The 22748-nt window shown below is 41.8% G+C and overlaps 1 long non-coding RNA gene across 1 annotated transcript in view; it reads right to left on the bottom strand.

Annotated features, from left to right (window-relative positions):
• Window positions 1–4782: 4782 nt before the first annotated feature.
• LOC107132781 (uncharacterized) overlaps window positions 4783–22748 on the bottom strand; it is a 33559-nt gene continuing 15593 nt past the window's right edge. Inside the window, exon 4 of the long non-coding RNA XR_001501051.3 lies at window positions 4783–4938. This is a non-coding gene — a long non-coding RNA (uncharacterized lncRNA). The remainder of the gene's footprint in view (window positions 4939–22748) is intronic.

The raw sequence follows: 22748 nt of genomic DNA, 5'->3' as shown, positions 1-22748 counted from the left end.
GACAAAAAGGGAATCTAAAACAAAAGGAGAATTTTCACAAAGTATAACATGTTACAAGGAGATGAGATTAAAAGCCCACTAGCAATTATACTTAAGTCTAAATTATATTTCATAATGTGGCTGTGAGGCTCAGTATATTGATAGCTATCAGGAAATGTCATAAGAAATAGAAGAATAGTATTTTAAAAATTAGCAAGTCAAGAAAATTCCAAATGATCTTGTCAAAATAAACAAAGATGGAGAAGGAAGGGAAAAGTAAAAGTGTGTTACCAGTCTTGTCATGTTCAGGGGGACAAAGAAGCTGTAGATTCAGATTAATTCTCCATGTTAGTTAAAGTATATAGATCTAGCTATGTTTATTAAAGTGGTAAGGATAGGTTGTTGTTATTTAGTTGCTAAGTCATATCCAACTTTTCTGCCAACCCCATAGACTGTAGCCGGCCAGGCTCCTCTGTCCATGGGATTTCCCAGGCAAGAACACTGGAGCAGGTTGCCATTTCCCTCTCCAAAGTATCCTCCTAACCCAGGGATCAAACCTGCATTGGCTGGTAGATTCTTTACTGCTGAGCCATGAGTGAAGCCAAGGATAAGTATCTTAGATTTAATGTGAGTTTTCAGCTAAGGATGTGAACATGGAGGTTTGATTCAGTGGGGTCATCACTGGATATCATATGCTACAAGGAGATGCTATCAAAATAAGACATGCTTCCTGACCCAGCAACTCTAATTCCAGGAACTTAGCTACAGAATCCTTACACCTGGGCACAAAGATATGTGTATATTTAGCATTTGGAGCCCAATCCACATTTTCTTCTAAGGGGAACTGGGTTATAAAATGTATACACCCAGCATGAAATATTACATTACCATTAAGAAGACTGAAGTAGATTTATTAACACAGACATGGAAAGCCATATTACCTGAAAAACGTGCTGAAGATTATACAGCACGTTTATGATATACATCATACGATGTTACCTCAGTTTAGGAAACTTAAAAACTCACTAGGCGTGTATTTTACACATTTAGGTTTATAATGCACGGAAAAGGTATTGCAACCAAAAGTAGGGGAGATTCATACCAAAGAAGGATATTTAAATTTTACTACATATAACTTTATATTCTGGATATTTTCTACAGTAACCATGTATTACAAGCATATCTCAAGAGATATTGTAGGTTCTGTTCCAGATCACTGCAATAAAGCAAATATCTCAGTTAAATGAGTCACATGAATTTTAGGGTTTCCTAACACATATAAAAGCCATGTTTACACTATACTGTAGTCTATTAAGTGCTCAACAGCATAATATCTAAAAGAAATAAGGTACATAACTAAAAATACTTTATTGCTAAAAAATGCTAACCATCATCTGAGCCTTCAAGAAGTTGTCATAGCAACATCAAAGATCACTCATCACAGATTACTAGAGCAAATATAATAATAATTGAAAAGTTTTAAATATTGCAAGAATTACCAAACTTACCAAATAGGGACACAAGTGAGCAAATGCTGTTGGAAAAGTAGTGCCACAAACCTTCAATTTATAAAAAATGCAATATCTGTGAAGGGCAATAAAGAGAAGTGCAGTGAAAGAAGGTGCACCAGTACTTCTGTAATTTTATAAACAAACAAAACAAGAAGAATGAATATATGGTGCACTTTATGGATGCAAAATATTGTATTTTACAGTTCAAAAATTACAAAACCAGCCTGTTTTGGGGAGAGTGGAGAGATGGAATTTTATGTGACATTATCAGCATGCAGTAAAATTCAGCTGTAGGAAGGAAGGGAGAGAGGAAGGGAAGAGGGAAGGAAGGGGCAGGTAATGGAACTAGCAAGTACCTGAGATGGACAAATACCGCCTCACTCAAAACAAAATGGCCTCTTTCAAACCATGACATGACTTAAATTTGTCTTAGGCTTATATTCTGTGAAATGTGGTATTCATCTCTGAATAGAGTAAGGGTCTCTTCAACTAAACCTTACATCTGGACACAACAGCTAAAAAATGCTAAAGGGAGAGGGAAGCAGATACAGACTGTCAGGGCAGCAGTTATGTTACCTTTGGGAAGTGAAACTAAGTTTGCAGAGACAGCATTTTCATATTTGGCTTCACAATGTTGCACACAGAAATGGCTGGCTATGGAAAACATAGAACAAAGTGGATGCATATCAATTGTCCTCGAAAAACAACCCAAAGACAACAATAGCCAATCTGTTTATCAGTCTCTCTCTCCACATTTATTGAATTTATATTTTGTGACTAGATATAGAGGATAAAAAATTGGAAAGAACACCACAGAGCCCTTAGAGAGCTGATAGAAGAGTGCAACCAGTCCATTCTGAAGGAGATCAGCCCTGGGATTTCTTTGGAAGGAATGATGCTAAAGCTGAAACTCCAGTCCTTTGGCCACCTCATGTGAAGAGTTGACTCATTGGAAAAGACTCTGATGCTGGGAGGGATTGGGGGCAGGAGGAGAAGGGGACGACAGAGGATGAGATGGATGGATGGCATCACTGACTCGATGGATGTGAGTCTGAGTGAACTCCGGGAGTTGGTGATGGACAGGGAGGCCTGGCGTGCTGCAATTCATGGGGTCACAAAGAGTCGGACATGACTGAGCGACTGAACTGAACTGAACTGGACTCCTCATTCATAAAATAGATATAATAATAATTTTACCATGTAACACTTTGTAACAGTCTTCCAGGGACTAAATGAGGATATGTGTTAGTCTTTCAGTTGTGTACAACTATTTGCAACCCTATAGACTGTAGCCCGCCAGAATCTTCTGTCCATGGGATTCTCCAGGCAATAATACTGGAGTGGATTGCCATTTCCTTCTCCAGGGGATCTTCCCAACCCAGGGATCAAACTCAGGTCTCCTGCACTGCAGGCAGACTCTACCACTGAGCCACCAGGGAAGCTCCTAAATGAGGATAATACACAGAAATCCACACACAAAATAAGTTGTCAGTAAAAATTAGCTACCGTTATGGAGGGTGGGGGGAAGGGACAGGGTAAGTACTCTGGACTCAGGCTGCCTGAGTTTGAAATTTTATTGTGGAAACCTACAAGTTATTTGCATGAGTTGGTTTTCTCATGCAAAATCAGTGGATGATAAAAGTACCTATGTCAGGGGCTTCTGTGCAGATTCAATGAGATCATCCACGAGAACTTAGATCAGAGACTGACATCTAAGAATTCCATTAAAGTTAGTCATTATCACTATCAAAATACTCTAAAAGAAAAAAGGAAATAACAAGAAACCCTTCTTCAGAGTGACAGAGAATGTGCTCAAGAGGAGGTGGCAGCAGGAGGGCTGGTCTTGAATAATTAGCAGGAGTGCTCCAAGCAGGGAAGGTGAAGGAGGGACCCAGAAAACAGCATGAGCAAAGGCAGAGAGAATTTAATCATGACGATAATGAGAATAATAGTCCTCATCCATCACATTCAGAGAAAATGGGTGAAAATGTCCTATAGGCTCTAGGAAATATGAACGGGTGTTCAGCTGAGAAATTATAAGCCAGAGAACTTCATCAGTGCATATGGGGTCCTTGAGAACAACAGAGCAGAGTAACGGTGTGCAGTGTGAGCAAACCGTAAATATATCCCCTGGAAAAACAACATCAAACGGTGGGAGGAACCAGCAAAGGAAGCCTAAGAAGAAAGCTTAGGCAAGAGCTGATGAAATAAAAGCGCCTGAGAAGGGAAAGAGTTTCAATAAGGAGTGGCTGGTCAACCGTGTCAAATGTTGCATAAATGTCAAGTAGGGTGACAAGGAAGAGTGGGGCCATTGAACTGGCCAGTTGGGAGGATACTGGTGAGAGAGCAGTTTTAATTGCACGGTGGTGGTGGAAGCCAGCCTGTAATGGGTTGAGGAATTAATGAGATGTGAAGACACTAAGTATTGACTAAGTGCAGACCTCTTTCAAGACATCCAGTGATTTAAAAAGAGAGAAACCAGTCTCATAGAAACTGGAAGGCATTAATTTTTAAATGTCCAAATAAGTAAAATTCACTTTTGTTAAAAAAAAAAAAAGTAAACTTCCCAAGGTAGCCAGAAAACTACAGAGTAAAAATAACAAAGAAAAAAAGAACTCAATACTTTGCTAAATTGGGATTAGGGGATTAGAATAAGAGGGGGGGGTGGGGCAGAAAGTTGGAAAACAGACAATTTTAAACAACTAGGACATTAAGATTCCAAAGAACAGGAAAGAGAGAAGAGTAGGAACAACCTTGGGGATATGTTGAAAGAGTAAGAGGCAAGCTTAAACTGTCCTTAAAGTGATCAAAACCAAAAAGGACTCCTCTCTAGCCCTAAAGAGTGCTAAATAGTCCTCAGTTCTGAGTCTGGTGTGTGTGTGCATGCTTAGTGGCTCAGTAATGTCCAACTCTTTGCGACCCCATGGACTGCAGGCCATCAAGCTCATCTATCCATGGAATTTTCCAGGCAAGAATACTGGAGTGGGTTGCTATTTCCTACTCCAGGGTATCTTCCCCATCCAGGGATTGAACCCACGTTTCCTGCACCTTCTGTTTTGGCAGGCGATTCTTTACCACTGTGCCACCTGGGCAAATGGCTAAAAATGAAGGCCCACGGTGGCGGCCACAGAGATTTGTCTCTGACCAGAGTCAGGGTCCCCTTTAACTCCAGGTCCTGTTTCAGAATATTTGACATCTAAGGCAGTTTGCCATAAAGTAAACTTTTTTGTCACAAATAAACATGAGAAATTTGAGAGAAATATAAGAAAAGACTTCCGGGCAATATGAATGATTGGATTTTAGAATAAAAGAGAATTTTGAATTTTTTTTTTCTGGAATATCTAGAAAAATATGCCTTGAAATATTTCAGTCAGCTCTTGGATCACAGGCCAAATGTTTTTAGAAAATGTGATCAGTCGCTCTGCTCTGTGGTTCCCAGTTTCCACATCTGTAGAAGAAGGAAGATTAGATTAGTTTTAAGCCCCTCCAACTCTGAACATTATGAAATTTCATGATTCTCTTCTTTGCATCCCCTTCATTTTCACAGGAATACATGTTTCTAGCAAAAGGCTGATGCCCTATCTTCCTAACCATATTGTTAGCCCCAATTTTGTTTTGGTTTCCTTCTTTTGTCTAAAAGGAGTTAGAAAATGTGCTAAAAGATAAGACAGTTTTAGGACACCCTGGGTGAGGCCAGTTCTTATCCAACCACAAGGCTTTTATGCGGAAAACACCCCTTAACTAGGCTGAGCCCACTGGTTTGAAATAAACATTTTGAAACATTCTGTAAAGAAGAACTGGTTCTTACATGAAGAAATTTATGCCTATACCCCAGCGCAATAGTGAATTCCTTCCCCAAACATTTTGCTTGGTGTTATGTAAACATAATCTAAGTGGGTCCATCAAAGATAATTGCTAATATTCTCCTAACCTGTGACTTGGGGGAGAAAAAAAGGGGACAGGAACTATTAAAAGGGAACACAGAGGTAAGGGAGGAAGGACCAGTTTACATGCAACAACCAAATGTATCTTTTGTAACTCAGAGACTCTTGGAAATTATTTTTATACCTGGTTTCTATTTCTGTTTCTATTCTGGTTACTAAGTGGACAGATGATTTCTCAGAGTCTCGTTGAGTGTCTTTTTCTTTGTGTGTGTGAGTATGTGTGTCAGAATACACTTTGCATCTTGAAGTAAATGTGGACAAAACTCATATCTAAGTCAAGATAACATTTAAATTGTGAATACAGAATTTTCAAAGATGAGAACATTTTATTTTTAGTACCTTTTATTTTAGTCTATTCTCACCATACTCTATTTTGCTAATTTATTTCATAGAAAAAGAACTAAAAACTTGGTTTTTAATCAACCTCAAGGCAAAGAAGTAGAAGGTCTTATCTAGGAACACACGATTTGACAAATTATATCTCAGTGTTTATAGAATGACTGATACACAAATAGACCCCACAGGAGAACTGGTGTCTCCAGCCAGAGGAGTGATGAACCTTGCAGGTTACAAAGGGTCTGGCAGGGTTTGCCATGATTCTTCTGCCCTTGATGTGCTTCCCAGGTGACTCAGTGGTAAATAGCCCACCTACCGATGCAGGAGACATAAGAGACCTGGGTTTGATCCCTGGGTAGGGAAGATCCTCTGGAGGAGGGCATGGCAACCCACACCAGTATTCTTGCCTGGAGAATCCCATGGACAGAGGAGCCTGGTGGGAGACAAGTCCACAGGGTCGCAAAGAGTCAGAGACAACTGAAGTGACTTAGCACACAAGCATGCATGTATGTGAAAGGTGCTCAGTCATGTCCAGCTCTTTATGACCCCATGGACCCCATGGACCCACCAGGCAACTCCATCCATGGGATTTTTCAGGCAAGAATACTGGAATGGGTTGCCATTTCCTTCTCCAGGTGTGCTGCCTTTTAAAGCACCTGAGATACTCAGAGATCACCACAGTCCATGACTGAAGTTCTCTTGTCATCCTATCAGCCTGCGTGCTTTGAAGGAAAGGCTCCCAGCTATAAGATAGAGTCTTCTTCTGTAGAGCTGGCGCTTTTCAAACCATTTGAGCTACTCTGTCTGTGACTGCCCTTTCAGAAAAAGTCCATGTTTAACACGCACTGAAAATAAACAAACAAAAAACCCACCAACCTGGAAGCAGATCATGCTCTAACACTAACCTGCAGAATTTTAAACTCTGGCCAAGATTCTGGTGTTTTGCCTCTGACTTTTCAGGAGACCGTAAAACACCAGCAAAACCTCTTGGTGACTTAGTTTACCTCCTTGTGAAATATTTGCCCAGTCCTTAGGGTTGTAAAAGAAAATCTGCTCAGAGTGTTATCAACTTCCATATTTGCATAATTTTTTCTCTAGCATTTAAAGTTTGTTGAGCTAATCCAGATGGGGACATGCAGCAAAATCAGAATTCAAATGAACCCAGTGGAAACGAGTTACTATTATTGTGTTATGAATGAGGCTGTTCCAAACTGAATTATCTTAGTGAAGAAGAGCAGCCTGCACACCCCTCTGTGAGATGATACAGTTACTGGTGGGAGTTTTTGTTTGTTATTCCTGTTGAGTGACTCCTTAACAGAACACACGTGGGAGACCAACATGAGAAAAAGCAGGTTTGGGCTATAATTTTTCTTATATTCTAATTGGGGGAAATAGTTTGAACCCAAAAGGATGCATTGAGTGCAAACACAAACCTGGAGCAGGGCCCATTGGACGTGCATCTCAGGAGCTATCAATCTACAACCTTCAATTTGTAAATATGCAGGAGACTGAGCCAATAGGAAAAAAATAATAATTTTAAACATCTGTGGTATTCTTTCTGTTCCAGATTAATTACACTGCTTGTTTGCTGACGCTGACCAGAATTTTCAATCTTCCGATGTTATGCTAGGAACGCCACAAGTATTTCTCTATGTGTTTATCACTCGTGTCTCATGAAACTTTATCTCTGCCACAGTCTGTCTTTTATCGTATATTTTAGGTCCCAATTTTGTGCTTTGGCTCACCCGCCCTCGGCTTCTTGGTTTTCCTCTAATACTTAGAAATAGGCAGCTCTTTTTTCCATGCAGTATTTATTATAACTTTGAAGAGATACCTTGTTAATACACAGTCCCACACACATACACATCATTCAATCAAAATGATGATATAAATGAAAATCTAAATGTGCTGTTTAATCATTTGGAGAGGTTGATAATTATTTTCAATCAGCTAGGATTGCTCTGCCAGTTCAAAGAATTATTAATGAGAGCCAAATTCGTTAATAGATTGTATGCAGTTCTTTTCTGTGTGGGGGTTAAGATATTAGGAAGGTCGTTCTAGAAATTGCTATTCAGCCTTCATAGCTGTGAAGCCCATACACTGAGTCAGTCAAGAGTCCAACTGCTAAAATCTCCATCCTACAACCTATGAAGGTACATTTCCTGAGCTGAATCCTTGTAGCTTTAAATAGAGAAGAATCACAAAGGTTTATTTTTTTTCCCTAAAATAGCCCAATTTGGACATGAAAATGGGCAAATCCTTTGCAACATTAAACTGCCATAATCCCCATCTCCAAGTCTGGTCTGCCTTGAGAGTTTGTCTCCCTCCTCTTGCCCCTCCCCCATAACCAATTTCCCATGCGTGACTTTTGTGACCCCAAGGTGACCAAAGAGCTCCTGTTTGAGAAACTCAAACTCCCTTCCTCATTCTAGCCCCAAGAGCCTCTCCTCAGACCCTAGCCCATCCCCCTGATCTTCTGTTCCTGTGTGCCAAACACTTGAGGTCTTGGCCAGCACTGGGTTTCTTTTTACCCTCGCTGCAATCTACTTAATTTCCTGGAGTTTTCTCTCTTCTGGCTGGGGCACAGTCTATGCAGCAGCTCACTTCCTTCCTCCTCCTAATGATAAGCCCACAAGCCATTTTTGTTTTGTGGGTTTTACTGAGAATCACCAAGGAAAAAAAGAGAAAATAACCAGAGAACCCACATAGAAGAGATGTGACTATACAAGAACTCTTAAATAATCACTTGATTCAACAATAACCACTTATTGATCACTCCCTACACGTTGAGCGCTGCCCTCTAGAATCTAATAGTTATTGTTTGCGGGATGATTTTGGAAGCCCCGTTGCCCACTTGCTTCCCTTGGCAAATAGCTGACGAACCTCTCTCTCAAGAAGGAGGGCAAAATAAACAGTGGACAGTGCTCACTCCTTGGGTAATAAGGGTTCTCTACAGTTCTTCAGGTAGATAGTATATGTGTCACTGACCTCCTTCCCTATAAATATTAAGATCATAATATAAATTAAAATATATACACATGATGCAATTCTAATAATATTAAAATTCTTTGGCATTGAGACTATTGTGAAAACTTCAGAATATCCTCTCATACTCATCCTCCTGTTCTCCTCCTACTGTTGTGTTTTGACCAATGAGGGTTTTTTTTCTAGAATCCAATTTTTTAGCATCTATCCAATGATGGGATCATAAACTGGCTCTCTGAAAAGGACAAACAAACAAACAAGATGCCCTGATTCACACAGCATGTTTGCTGATTTCCGTGATGTAAATACTTCCACCAGCCAGCAGGCAAGAGCTCTTATAAGCCAGTCGGAGCCAGTTCTGAAATATCATTTATCCTTCCAGTCTTTTCTCTTATCACAACTTGTTCTGTGTCTCATCTCCCCAAAGGCTGTTTTGGAATTGTCTCTCATTTGGATAAGCAATAAAATAAGTAAATCCCAGCAGAATGTTAATGGCTGAATGAGAAAGGCTGGATTGGTAAACTCTGGAAATTGTGTCTGCCTTGTCAGGAGGTGCTCCTGGAAGAGGACCTCCACTCAGTGGATGAAATCCACTCTCAGAAGCAGGAGAGGTCCCCAGGCTAAGGGTGCACTCTTTGGTGGCAGTGAAAGCAAGGACAGGGGAAACCCATACTGAAGGCCAGGAAGTGTACAAAGTAGCGGAGAGCACAAACTGAAGCTTGAATGCCAAGGTTTGTCATATTGGGCAAGTTACCTGACCTCTCTGTGCCCAAAGTTCTTCTTTTGTAAATTGAGGATAGTTATATTGGATTTCAGGAATCGAGGCTAGCCTGTATCGTAAAACATACCACTATTTTATGTTCCATTAAGAAATTTTAAAATGCTGCCAATTAAACTATGACATGCTACCAAAAGTAAGACATATTAAAATTTCGCAGATGCTAAAATGTGAGAGAAAATATGTTTTAGAATCAATGAATTATGGTTGTACTCTCCTCATAGGGCTACAAAGATTAAATGAGTTGATGATATATATATATATATATATATATATATAAAGTGCTTAGAACACAGCCTGACATCTTGTCAGTGCCATGATTTTGCAATTATAGATTTTGCTAATATTGATCACTATTATCACAAAGAGATTAATGAAAATTTTTAAAAAGATGCAAAATATCTGACTCAAACATGAAAAGTTCAAATTTCCTCATAAGACCAAGTATGAACTAAAGTGGTTCCAAACCAGCAGTTTTCAAGCTATTTTTCTCATAACCCCATGGGCCTCAGGGATTGCAACAAAAAGAAGTAAAGATGGAGGTAAAGCTGAGATGAAGGCCAAGCAAGAGAAATTCTCAGTCACCTAATCTGAAACTCAAGTAAAGCAGCTTAGTTTTTATCAACTGAATGTACTGAGTTCAAGGTAAGTTTTCATTTTAATTGTGTGTTTGTGCTTAAATATACATACACATATAGGTTGTACCCAGCTTATAGAACAACTGGCCCCAGGAGACAGGGACACTAGCAGAGGCATAGGAATGGTCTTTCCCAGTATTAAGCTAATTCTCACTCAAATTCACAGATCCCTGAGTCCAGAAAGTTTTCTCTCGGGTCAGCAGGCATGAACCCTTCCCTCTTCTGCTCTCCAGCAGCCCCGTAGTCCCTTCTGACTGTGCCCTCTGCTAGACCATGCCCATCACCCTTACGCCACTTCTGTCTTGACTGGAGCTGTTTAAATGTTCAAGTCCAGTAAGCAAGGACCATGGCAAGAAATTTAAATATGATAGCAAAGTTTGTACCCTAAACCTCTCTGTCGCGGTTTCCTTAGCAACAGCTCTTACTATTTAGGACTCACCTTGGCTACACACTGCTTTAGCAATCATCTGTCAGACTGATTTCCAAAACAGCTCATAGACTTCTCAGAACCAAACATTCTAAGCAGGAGATGAAGGAGAAAACATAACACTTTTTTGAACCAAGGTTTTAAAATCTCCTTAAAAGTATTCATAGTCTCCCTTGAGATCCAGGTCAATGAAAAAAATATATATATATATGAAACATAACTGGGGGAAAACAAAGACAATACAATAAACAACTGGTGCACTGTGATTCCAACTATATAACAAGTGTACGTATGTAAAGTAATACCCGGAGACGAAAATAGTTGTTTTGAGGTACTGTAAAAGTAGATTAAAAAATAATTTTATACTTTTTGTTTGTTTTTTGTTTTATTTCTAAATTAAAAATGTCAAAACACACCTTATACATTCATTAAACAACTGTTTATTGTGCAAGTAACTTGCATTCACCTTAGTTTGCTCCACCACACCTTCATTTTTCTTCACTTCTCTCATGTCCTGAGGTGTTTAAGTCCTTTAATATCTGTGCCTTAGGTGTCTAGGGGCTTCCCTGGTGGCTCAGATGATAAAGAATCTGCCTGCAATGCAGGAGACCCAGGTTCAATCCCTGGGCTGGGAAGATCCCCTGGAGAAGTGAATGGCAGTCCACTCCAGTATTCTTGCCTGGAGAATCCCATGGACAGAGGAGCCTGGCGGGCTACAGTCCGTGGGGTTGCAGAGTTGGACATGACTGAGAAACTAGCACTTTCACTTTCAAGCATATATACCTAAGAAATGTATGCTTATATTTAGACATATATGCTTGACCTATATATGATAGTAAACAACTGTCTGTTTTCCCTGTAAACCTTAGCAACTCCCCTCCTATGGACAGTATAATGCTTGAGTTACAGAAAACAAGTTCAGCCAACATACCAGGTGAATTACAGAAAAGACTCTCATGCCTTCCCCCTCTAAAGCTGGTGTTCCCCAAGACAGTACAAAGAATATTTGAACTCCAGGGCCACTGCTTTTTTAAAAAAAGGTTGGTATTCATTCACGATAAGAACAGTGTTACCAATCAGGGTTCAATTAGAGAAGCAGAGGTGGTGTTGAATAGGGATTATTATCAGGACTAAACTTGACACAAGAATGGGATTGCTGGAAAAGGAAGTCTATGGGAGTTGTGTCTGTGATTGGCATTGGGCATGAAGTTGCTGTGGATCTGCACCAGCAGTCTGGAGGATGATCTGGACAGGAAGGAGAGGCGAGCAAGGACAAACAAGAACCTAAGACCCATGAGGACAAATTGGAACTCACAGCTGTCTTTCATCACCCTCTTCTTAATGATGAGGTGATCTGCATGGTGACATCAACACAATTTACTATGGGACTGCCTATACCTCTGGCTCAGGACTCAGTCCATGGGGTTGCAAGAGTTGACATGACTTAGGGACTAAACCATCACCACTGTTAGCTTCGTGTGCTTCCCGCATAGCTCAGCCGGTAAAGAATCTGCCTGCAATGCAGGAGGCCTGGGTTTGATTCCCGGGTTGGGAAGATCCCCTGGAGGAGGGCATGGCATCCTACTCCAGTATTCTTGCCTGGAAAATCGCATAGTCAGAGGAACCTGGCAGGCTATACAGTCCATGGGGTTACAAGAGTCAGATGTGATTTAGCGACTAAACCACCACCAGGATTCAAAGAGGCAGAGGTTGCCACAGGAGCGGTGACCTTGAGTGGTCCACAGTGTGGTTAGCAGATCAGCATCGAAAGTCACAACCCACCATTGCCCCTGGAGTTCCACACCCAACTTCTATTGATAAACAACAGCTAATGCTTCACTGTCACCTTCCAAATCTTGTTTAAATGTATCTCATGCTCAGTATTAACCTGGACCCATACAGGGAATGAGACTATGGGAAACATTGCTCCAGTTTAGGGGACTGAAGGAAGCCACACAACAGACCTCTCCATTTCCCACCCTAGAAAGAGTCTGTAGAAACAACTGATATAATAATTCTAAATTCAGTTTAATCCTAGGCTTGGCACCCAATTTCGAGACCCCAGAATTTCCAAAAGATTCTCTTAAAGGACTCACACTTATGCCCAAATGTAGGGGGCTAGAGAAGTCAACACAAAGAGAGATCCTTATAGAAAAGGGACAGAGATCAAGGATTCAAACTGGGAGATATTTGAAATTGTGCTAATGGTCATGTCTTCTATTGCATAAGGAGCAACCACAAGTAATGTACTAAGGAATTTTCCAAATGTGTTAATCCTCTCTGCTCCCTACCCACCCCTTGCCAGAACAACAACAACAAACCCACAGAAAATCAAGGGGAGAAGGAGCAGGTTGCTCTTTGCATAAAGAAGCCATTTGAGTATTCATTATAAGAAGCAGCAGCCAAACATTTACAGAGTACCTAACTAGCTCCTCTCACGGGCTAGACACTGTGCTGATACAGCGTCCTACACGGGTGTCTTAAGGCAGGATAGGGACAAAGGTCAAATTAGTTCTCAACATGTTTGAACAGTGAAGCTGCTAGGCAACAGCCTCGCACCTAAGCAAAATGCTGGCGTTGGCCCTGAGCCTGGGCTTGGCCAAGGGCAGGTGTGGGCAACTGACACCAAGAACCCTCTCTCAGAGGTAAGACAGCCCCTGCAGAAGCCCCACCACCAGAGCGCACCTGAGATCTTTAGACAAGAAATCATGTGCAGATATCCACCACAAATTTAGAACACTCAACTACCAGCATCATCGTCCTCACTGTCGCCATCATTGCCATGGCTACTGCAATAGCAGGACTTTTGTCCTTCTACAGAGACATGGAGTCCAGCCAAATATCTCCGAGAGCTACAACAACTGCAGGTCATAGACCTCTGCATGGTTGAGTGACTGGGTGAGGGCCAGAAAATACTCCCCTGTTGTCTCTCCCACCTGGTAGAATAAGCACACTGGGCTGCATTGGTAAAGGCCACTGCTGTGTCTCTTCCCCTTTCCAAAGGTAGGCTGGACTTCATTATTTTGGAAACACAGTGACATTTTTTACATTAGTGAGTTGGGTTGGGTTTTGTTTTGTTGGGGTTGTTTCCTGTATAATGATTATTCACATACACTTGATTAGCCACCTGTCAAATGAAAACTCAAGGGCCTCCCATCAGGAATTTTGAGGATTTATGTTCTCCACCACAGAAGCCCCAACAGGAGATCCTGTTAGAACCGGCTGGATCGCCAGAGCTGATTGCACGCTCACCATTGCCTCACAGTCCTTTCCCCACACCTAAGAGTCCAGGCAGGCGCCTGGGAAGCCTGACTCCACTGCTGGATACTTCGTCCAAGTCGAGAAAATGGCCTCCTCTCTCTTATTTGGATACAGTGTTATAACAACATCATCCTATTAGCCTCAGTGGGGTTTATTTGACTATCTGCTTTTATTCAAAAACAGCTAGTCAGAAGCTTGGCCTGCTATGGATCACATGCTGCCCTATAAAAGTTAATTGGTCTTGGCCTTAGTGCCATCTTTTGAGAAACCTCAAGCCATGAGAGCAAAGTGGAGGAAGAAGTGAAGAAGAAAGATGAAGTCCAAGTAAACTTGTACATCCATGGAAGCCACAGAAGCAGAAGCAAGGGAAGCCAGCAACCAGGGACACTGGTGCACACCGTTGGACTGCATGCCTACTGTTTAGAACTTGTCTCAACGAATCTGGAGCCTCTAGGGCCATTCTAATCGCCTTGGCCATTTTCGACACCCACCTTGCTCATATCAAAGCCATTCAAATGTAATACATATCAACATTAAAAAATTTGCTATATGCCAGGAACTGTGCTACACACCTTATGTCTATTATCTCCTTGAATCCTCGTACCACTCCAACGTGTCAGTACTGCCGGCGTTAGACCTGTTTCATGAATGTAAAATGTAAGATGTAGAGGTAAAGCAAATATTTATGCCCATCCAATGGTAAGTGATACAGGTGAAATTTTAACTACAATTCTGATTCTAGAATCTGAGCTCTTTGCAACCCAGCTATGCTAGTGATAAACTAGTGACCCTTAACTTTTAGGGGGTTATGGGTCACTCTGAGAATCTGGTTAAAGTTATGGAAACTCTCCTCAGAAAAACCCCTCAACATACACACACTTTCACCACTTACAATTTCAGAGGTTCTGTCAACTTCCTTGAAGACCATCTAGAGTTTCCTTGGGGTTCATAAGCCCAAAATTATGGAACTCCAATATAAAAATCTCCCTAAGGATCAATGTACGGGAACTTGATGTTGTCTAACTAAGGAGCTGTGCAGTGCAGAGGAAAATGTTACATAAATATGAAGAAAGAGGGACGTGGATCCTTGAATGCCAGGATGACCTACCAATGCCAGAGGAGTTCAGGAGCCCTACCTTAAGGATGGCTGTGTTAGACTCTTCCAGTTACTCAAAAGAAATGAGTAAGGGGTTGTTGTAAGGATACACAATGGAGAAAGAACCTCTCAGAAATAAGAATAGGAACTGTGTCTAGGCTAGACCTTTCTGAGCATGAAATTGAACCAGAAGGTTGTGCAGGTCCAAGACAGCCTTCCAGACCACAGCAGCTTGACACCCATGGTCTTTCTCTCCTTGCTCACTCTGTTCTCTTTTTCTGACTTGCTTACTCTTTACTCCAGATCATCTATGACATTCCTCAGGGACTTTTCCATGTAAGTGAAAGTTAGTCACTCAGTTGAGTCCAACTCTTTGCAACCTCATGGACTATAGCCCGCCAGGCTCCTCTGTCCATGGAGTTCTCCAGGCAAGAATACTAGAGTGTGTAGCCATTCCCTCCTCCAGGGGTTCTTCCCCACTCAGGGATCAAACCCAAGTCTCCTGCATTACAGGCAGATTCTTTACCGTCTGAGCCACCAGGGAAGCCCATGTGCAAGTATAACCTCTTAATTTTTGCAAACTCCATTTTCTGCCTCCTCATCACTTCAGGCTGCCATGACCCCTCATGGTTCTAACCTCACCTCACAGATTCTCCCTTGTGTGTTTTCAGTTAGTTTCCACCTCTGGATTGAATGGGGTTAGGTGCCCCATTCTTGCAGTACTTCCCAGTTCAAGAGCCTGATGGCAGCTAATGTTTTTTGCACGAGGTCACTGCAGGTTTTTAATTAGCCTACAGTTTGATTGTACTTGTGCCAGATGCCACCCAACCCAAACAGTTGCAGTTGGTGGCACAGAGGGTAATGGGTGCCTCTATGGGAACGAATATGCCCCCACCCAGGCAGGCTCTCCTAAAAGATGCGGTTGGACAATTTTCTGGAGAAAGGTTTCTAGTCCAGACCCTTGGGATAGGCTGGTTCTGGGAGACACCTTGAACTTCCCACACTTTGAACTAAGTCCTCCTACTATTGGGTCCTTCACACCTTTAGGTGGCTGTGTGTCCAGACAGGGATTAATGGCAACAGGAGTCCTCACTACCAATGAAAGGCAGGAGCTGGAGGAGGCCTCTGGATCTAAGACCAGCCAGGCATGCTCCTCAGTTGCATGCCATCCAGGATAACTGTGCCAAGAGATTTTTGTGCCAAGCTTCAGGACACGCACTACTTCCTGGTATATCTCACTGGTTGCTCACTGAGCTTTTTAAGGAGGAAGTAGCTTAAAGGGCACCGTGACACAGACAGTATAATAGAGTTACAGAGTTAGAATGTTAAACACCACCTATTCTACCTGCCTATCTATGGAGAGGGAAGTTGAGCCTAAGAAGGGCTAAATGCTAAAAGAAAAGCACTTGGTGAGCTAGCGGTGGCACCCCAATTTCTAGTCCACGTCTCCCTTGATTATTCCTGGATTGTGAGCCACAAGCCTCTTCATCCTCTTGCTGCCACTGAGTGCTACCATTCTGCAGCAAACCAAAAAAACAGAAAAGCCTGTAAAACAGTATCTCACACCATAAAGTTTCAATCCCAATTTGCCTATATCTAGAGGGTGTATCTAGCTGCAGATGGATGATTTATCGGAAATAATCCTGGACTAGAAGACTCACTGTGTCACTCTTAGATTTGTGAGTTAACCTCTGTTTCTTCTTCTGAGAAATTGCAATGCATTATGCACTCGTCATTTATCTAACAAACATTAACAATGTCTGCTATGTTCCAAACCCTGAGAGTAAAATGATATTGAACAATTGTCTTGTTTCTCAAAGAGCTTTTACATTCTGGTAGAAGGAAATGAAAACCCACTCCAGTATTCTTGCCTGGAAAATCCCATGGACAGAGGAGCCTGGTGGGCTACAGTCCATGCGGTCACAAGAGTCAGACATGACTTAGCACCACCAGGGGAATGTAAGAGAACTTAGATCCAAGAGATACGGAATTGAATGAGGAAGGGGGTCAGGAAAAACTTGCAGATGGATGCTTGCAATTCAAAGGCACAGGTGGAAGAGGAGTTAGCCAAGCAAGGACAAGAGCTGGGCAGGCAGATGAGGGAGGGTACTGCCCATCTAGGGAAGACATGCAGTATGACTGAAGCACAAAATTCAAGGGGAAGACCTGGTAGGAATGGCAAGAGATGAGGCTGGCCAGTAAGCAGGGTCCTGGTGTCAACTTCACATACCATCCTCTCGGTTCACCTACAGGCCATAAGCTATACAGCTAGCTTTTATTTTAGAAAATTATTGTAATGGCTATAGGAGAACCAAAAGCTAAGATGGGAAGCATGCAGATAAGTTAGGAGCCTACTGCAATAATTTAAGAGTGATGGTAGTCTTCTGACTAATGGCAGTGACTATGGGACCAAAGACATACTCTAGACATTTGGGGGCATACGCTAGACATTTTTAATAGTTATCATTCGAAGAGCTCAGACCATGACTGTAGGCCATGTGGAGTATGGGATGTGAGTGGAGAGTGAGGAACAGAGGCTGCAGCTGCATTGCTCCTGACTTGGGTGGGAGCAGGCACTAGTGGGTTGGGTTTGGGACACCTGAGTAAAGTTATGGTGAAACAGCCAAGCATAAAGTTTCTGTAGAAAACTAGACAGTAGATCCAGAGTTCAACAGAGAGTTTGGCTGGGAATATAACCATCAGCATATATAGGTAAGTGGTATTCAAAACAGAATATATTTATAGCTTTCCTACATAAAAACTTTATTTCCTATAGAAAAAGTACATAAGAAACCACTTCCTCCTCTTCCTACCTCCCTTTCTGTGCCTTGTATCTCTCCAGAGCCTGTGTTTGCTGTCTGATTTCCAGCATGTTCATATCCAAATCAATCTGAACTAATTTTGCAAGTAAAATGTTTTGAGAGCTCACCCTAAGTGCTTTCCTGAACTCTAAACATTTAACATCTGCTTGGCTGGACTCAATGCCTAATCTTGTAAGTCTACTTAAATCCACCAATTTGACTTGTCATAATTTATCATTTCAAAATCTATATTATTTATTGCTCTTGATTACGTTATCACAGGTGTTCTGTACTATTGGTGATTCCTTCCACTTTTCTTATATTCTCTTGTGAAATCATCATATCTAATTTACCAAGAGGTCATTTCTACTCTTTTTTTTTTCTAGCTTTTGCAAACTTTTTCCTAAATTTATTCCTAGCACCAGTGTGCATTTTTAAGGTGATAAACTCAGGAAGTTTATCTTCCAGACCTGCAGATTTTCAGGGCATTTACATTTCAGAGACCTACTTTCTACGAGCAGATATTTTTACAAGGTGTTTCTAACTAATCATCTCTTCTTTATTCTCAGGTGCTAAATGAATTTTCCATAGGCAGAGATGAGCTTTTCTATCCTTAGAGCTTGTCCCTGCCCCCATTACACTCCTGGACACACTCTTTCCTGCAGTGTACTGTCCTTCCTCTTCCTCCTTTCATACCCAACAAGGAGCACTGAAGAGTACAGCCTCACCCTGCTACCTTTGGTCAGAACCATCTATTGCTTTCAGTCTCACTACCCACCCCTTTCAACCTCAGGCCTGGATAATAGCAGATAAAGGGGGAGCTTGTGGCTGCCAAGACAGTGTCATAGTAACAAGTTCAGAAGACTACAGCCTCTGACTCCACCCTACAACCCACAAAGATGGAATGGATTTCTGCCTCTTCCTGCAGATTTTGAATTCAAGGCAGAAGAAAGATCAAAATAGCAGAGCTGTATGAGCCTTGCCTAGATGACATATGGATACCTGTTAGTGTATTCCCAGCCCAGTTAAGGATTTGTAAACATCGGAAGTACAAGCCATCCACATAGGCAGAGAGACAGGTATCTACCTATTAAAGTCTCCGGAGCAAGTGGTTTAAAACCAACCCTCGGGACTTCCCTGGTGGTCCAGTGGCTAAGACTCCGTGCTGTTCATGCAAGGAACCCAAGGTTTTATCCCTAGAAGGGGAACTAGATCTCACATGCCACGACTAAGAGTTCGAATGCCACAACTAAAAATCCTGCATGCTGCAAATAAGACCCTGCGCAGGCAAATAAGCAATAAAATAAATATTAAAAAAATATTAATTATAAAAAATAAACCAACCCTTACATGCTATGAGTTTATTCAGCACTTATAAAAGAGAACTTGGGTCAAGTATTTCTGAACCAGTCAGCTAATGATCAAGAGAAAAGAGTTAATATAGATATGGACATTGGGAAAATTACTGTCAACCTAATTTGTATCTTTTGTATCCTAAAATATCAGCTCCTTCTTAGAGAAAATATTTGTTGCTCACCCTCCCACACCATCCTCCCAAACTGATATGTTTTTCTCCAGCAAACCTCTTAAACATCCTTGTTCTTGGTCAACAGGGGAAATAAAACCTGTTGATCTGCTTCATTTCTTCCAGTCTTTGAGAAAACAAAGAAAAAAGAACAACTTGGAAAAACTATCAGCTAAAATCTTGATATGCAAGTAACATATGTAACCTCCCTAGACCTCATTTTGGCTATTTATAAAGTGGAGGTAATTACACTCACAACCTAAGGGTTGTTGCGAAGACTGAATGGCATATCTAATGTAAAGCACAAAGTATCTCACCTGGAAAGAGCTCAAAAAGCATGAGCTGTAATTATGTACGTGTGTTTATATTTGTTATCCGTAAGATGTACTGCTTTGCCAGGAAATACACCAACAAGATCAGCCTAACCTCAGTAGACTGACAGGTTTTCAATGAGCCCACATTCCTTCATATTATGAATTAGAACATTACTACGTGTGGTAACCCAAAGTCCCTGGGTGTTGCTTAAGTATCTCATTGGTTGGAACCCTGCTTTCATTCTATCTCTCTGGATTCTTCAGCTCTCTCAAGGTCTCTGTGTCACCCTGGGCACCCCCTCCTCTTCTATGGCTGGTACCTGAAGGTTTGTAATGAGTAAACAATTTATTTATGCCTGAATCTTATCGGAAGGCATTCTACCAACCGAAGGGAAACTACCCACCTGGCAGAGACACTCTAACTATGGAAAATTACTGATCCACTCTGAACTACACAAAAATCCATTCGTAAAAATCCTAAGAAGAGCAAACACTTCCCCTGGCAAGTTCTCCAGCAGGGTCTGTGGCTGGCAGGGCCAACCACCCTCTCTAGGCACCAACCAAAGGCCAGACCTGAGCAGTGACAAACCTGGAATCCTCTGGCAGATACTGATCCAGGGCCTTCTGCACAAAGGGGGTCCTTCTTACCAGCTCAGTACTGGATCTGAACACACTGAGGATTAGTTTTGGCTGTCAGGGAAAAGCCAATGTGGAAAATAGAATCTGATAGACAGGATTTGAAATGAAAGACACAATACTGCCCAAGCTTCCAGGATCTAAATTCTTATGGGGCAGAAGAATAAACACTTTTCCGAAGCTAAGACCAGGACACAGTAAGATACTTCAGCAAAAACTCAAGAGTGGTCAAGAGTTTGAGCATTAAAAGACTAAGTCCAATTTTCACACTGTGAATCACCAAAATCTAAACAGAGAGGAAAAGGTGTATTAGCCAGCATTTACCTTGCTGCGCCTGTGCTGAAAAACTCCCCTGGTGCCTGCGGCATTCTCTAACAAAGATGAATAAGACAAGCCCTGGCCCTTGAGGAGTCTGTACTTCGTGGGGGAGGCTGGCAGGTAATGAAAATACAAGCCTTAGTACGGAAGTGCCCAAAGCTGAATCCAAGCAAAGAGCAGCAGGAGCAGATAGCTCTAATCTCTAGGGCTGCCATGAATTTCCTCCCAGAAGAGGGGTCATCCCATGTGGGTCTTGGAAAGACTGCAGGTTTTTGAGAAGAGATGGGCTCTCCAGGCCCAATCCAAAAAGAGGCAGCTCAGAGAGGGAAGAACAGGGTGTGGCAAGGAGCTGGGCTCAGCTTAGCCATGGCAGTAGCTGAGCCAAGTGGGGTGGGGGACTGAGAAGACTTGAACATGCAGGAAGATTGGCTTTGACTCCCTGGGCTTTTTGAACATGGCAGATGTGCTTTTCAAAGGAAAAGCTATAGAACAGGTGTCAAGAATGAACTAGAGAGAGCTTCCCTGGTGGTCCAGTCGCTAAGACTCCTTGCTCCTAATGCTGGAGACCTAGGTTCAATCCCTAGTCAGGGAACTAGATCCCACATGGTACAACCAAGAATTCGCATGCCACAATTAAAGATCCTGAGTGCCACAGCTGAGACCTGGCACAGCCAGATAAATAATTTTTCCTTTTTAAAGAATGAATTGGAGTCAGAGAGAGAGCTGAAATGGGTACCTTTGCGTACGTACTTTTTTCTTCTATTTTTTGCCACTTGAAACATGCAATCACACATGCAAATCAACAATTTGTATCCAGGAAGGACTTATACCTGAGCATATATTGACTCTCCACAGCAGTGATTCTCCACTGTAGGGGATCCATCCAGCCCTGCTGGACACATTCCATTAGACTTAGAGGCCAAGGGTGATACCTCTGTGCCCAAGGGCACTGGGATAACCTTATGGAGTTCTCTCACCTCCAGTCCAAACAAGTTCATGTTCTTTGCTGTGCCCAGCTCACTGTATGTGAAGTAGAGTAAGACCTTTGATGTGATGAAAAAAAGGTGATGTGATGAAAAAAGGTGATGTGATGAAGGCGAAGAAAACATAAACTGTCTATGGCTTCACAGGGCCCTATCAGACCAGATCAGCTTTTGTCTTAGGGATTTTCTTTCACTTGTTCATGAGCCCTGGAAAGCTAACCTTCAATGTGCAAGGGTCATTATTCCCACTGCAAGTGCATGAGTCCTCACAATTATTTTTTATTTGGTTTCTGTTTGGTTTTTGTTTGGTTTACTGGGTTTCCTCTATGTATTTTTGATGCAAATGGAATTTAAAGAATAATTCTATAGGGATGTTATTAAGTACTTAGCTTTTTCTTCTATATCATAAAAACACAATCCCATACCTTGTTGCTCAAATGGAAACTATTTTGGTGACAATTTAAACATGAAATATCCAGCAGAGACAAATCATGATTATTTACAAAAGGCTTTATGAAGGAATTATTTACTTCTTTGGGCAATTTCCACTTTGCTTGTGATTTCAGTCCTAAGAGTATATTCATCTAGTTCTTCACACCAAATTAATGGAGCTGTTTCTTATTATTGTTTTTGATAGTACAGCATGTTGAATCCAACTCCCATCTTACTTTTCCTAATTATTTGTAAGCTTTCCTCACCTCTGTTTTTCTTTCATGGAGCTGTTCTAAATTTCATTAAGGAGGCAATGTGTGGAGTATCAGATGTGGTTTTGGAATTGTTCTCTAATGCTGGAGCCCTTGTTCTGGAGCAGATGCTGAGCACTCAGATTACAAGAATGAGAAGAGCAATTTGTACTTGTCACGTGGAGAAGCTCTTGTCCAGCAATACCAAGTACTGTCCTTTGCACCTGATTCAGAGCAAAGACACGGCATCTCTGTGTCTTGGTAGGTCCAAATTTCTGTCCCAAATTTCCCCTAGTTTTCCAAACTGTGGCTCTGTCTCCTTGGTAAGGAAGTGCTCTTACCAGTCACCAGATTAAGAGAGAACCACTTGATTATCACCTGGGTCATTGACCAGAAACTCACTCTGTGGTGGTGATGGCGAAGAAATTTCTGGCACAGAAGTCCATACTGAAGAAGAGCTTTATGAGAGGTGAAGCCAGAAGAGAATGCACTGTTTACCCAGCACACTTGCAAGTTAGGTGAACGGAGCTGAT

Source organism: Bos taurus, chromosome 9, assembly GCF_002263795.3.
Source record: "Bos taurus isolate L1 Dominette 01449 registration number 42190680 breed Hereford chromosome 9, ARS-UCD2.0, whole genome shotgun sequence".
Classification (NCBI taxonomy): domain Eukaryota; kingdom Metazoa; phylum Chordata; class Mammalia; order Artiodactyla; family Bovidae; genus Bos; species Bos taurus.
The sequence above is the reverse complement of the archived record's forward strand: the minus strand, read 5'-3'. Positions and strand labels throughout refer to the sequence as shown.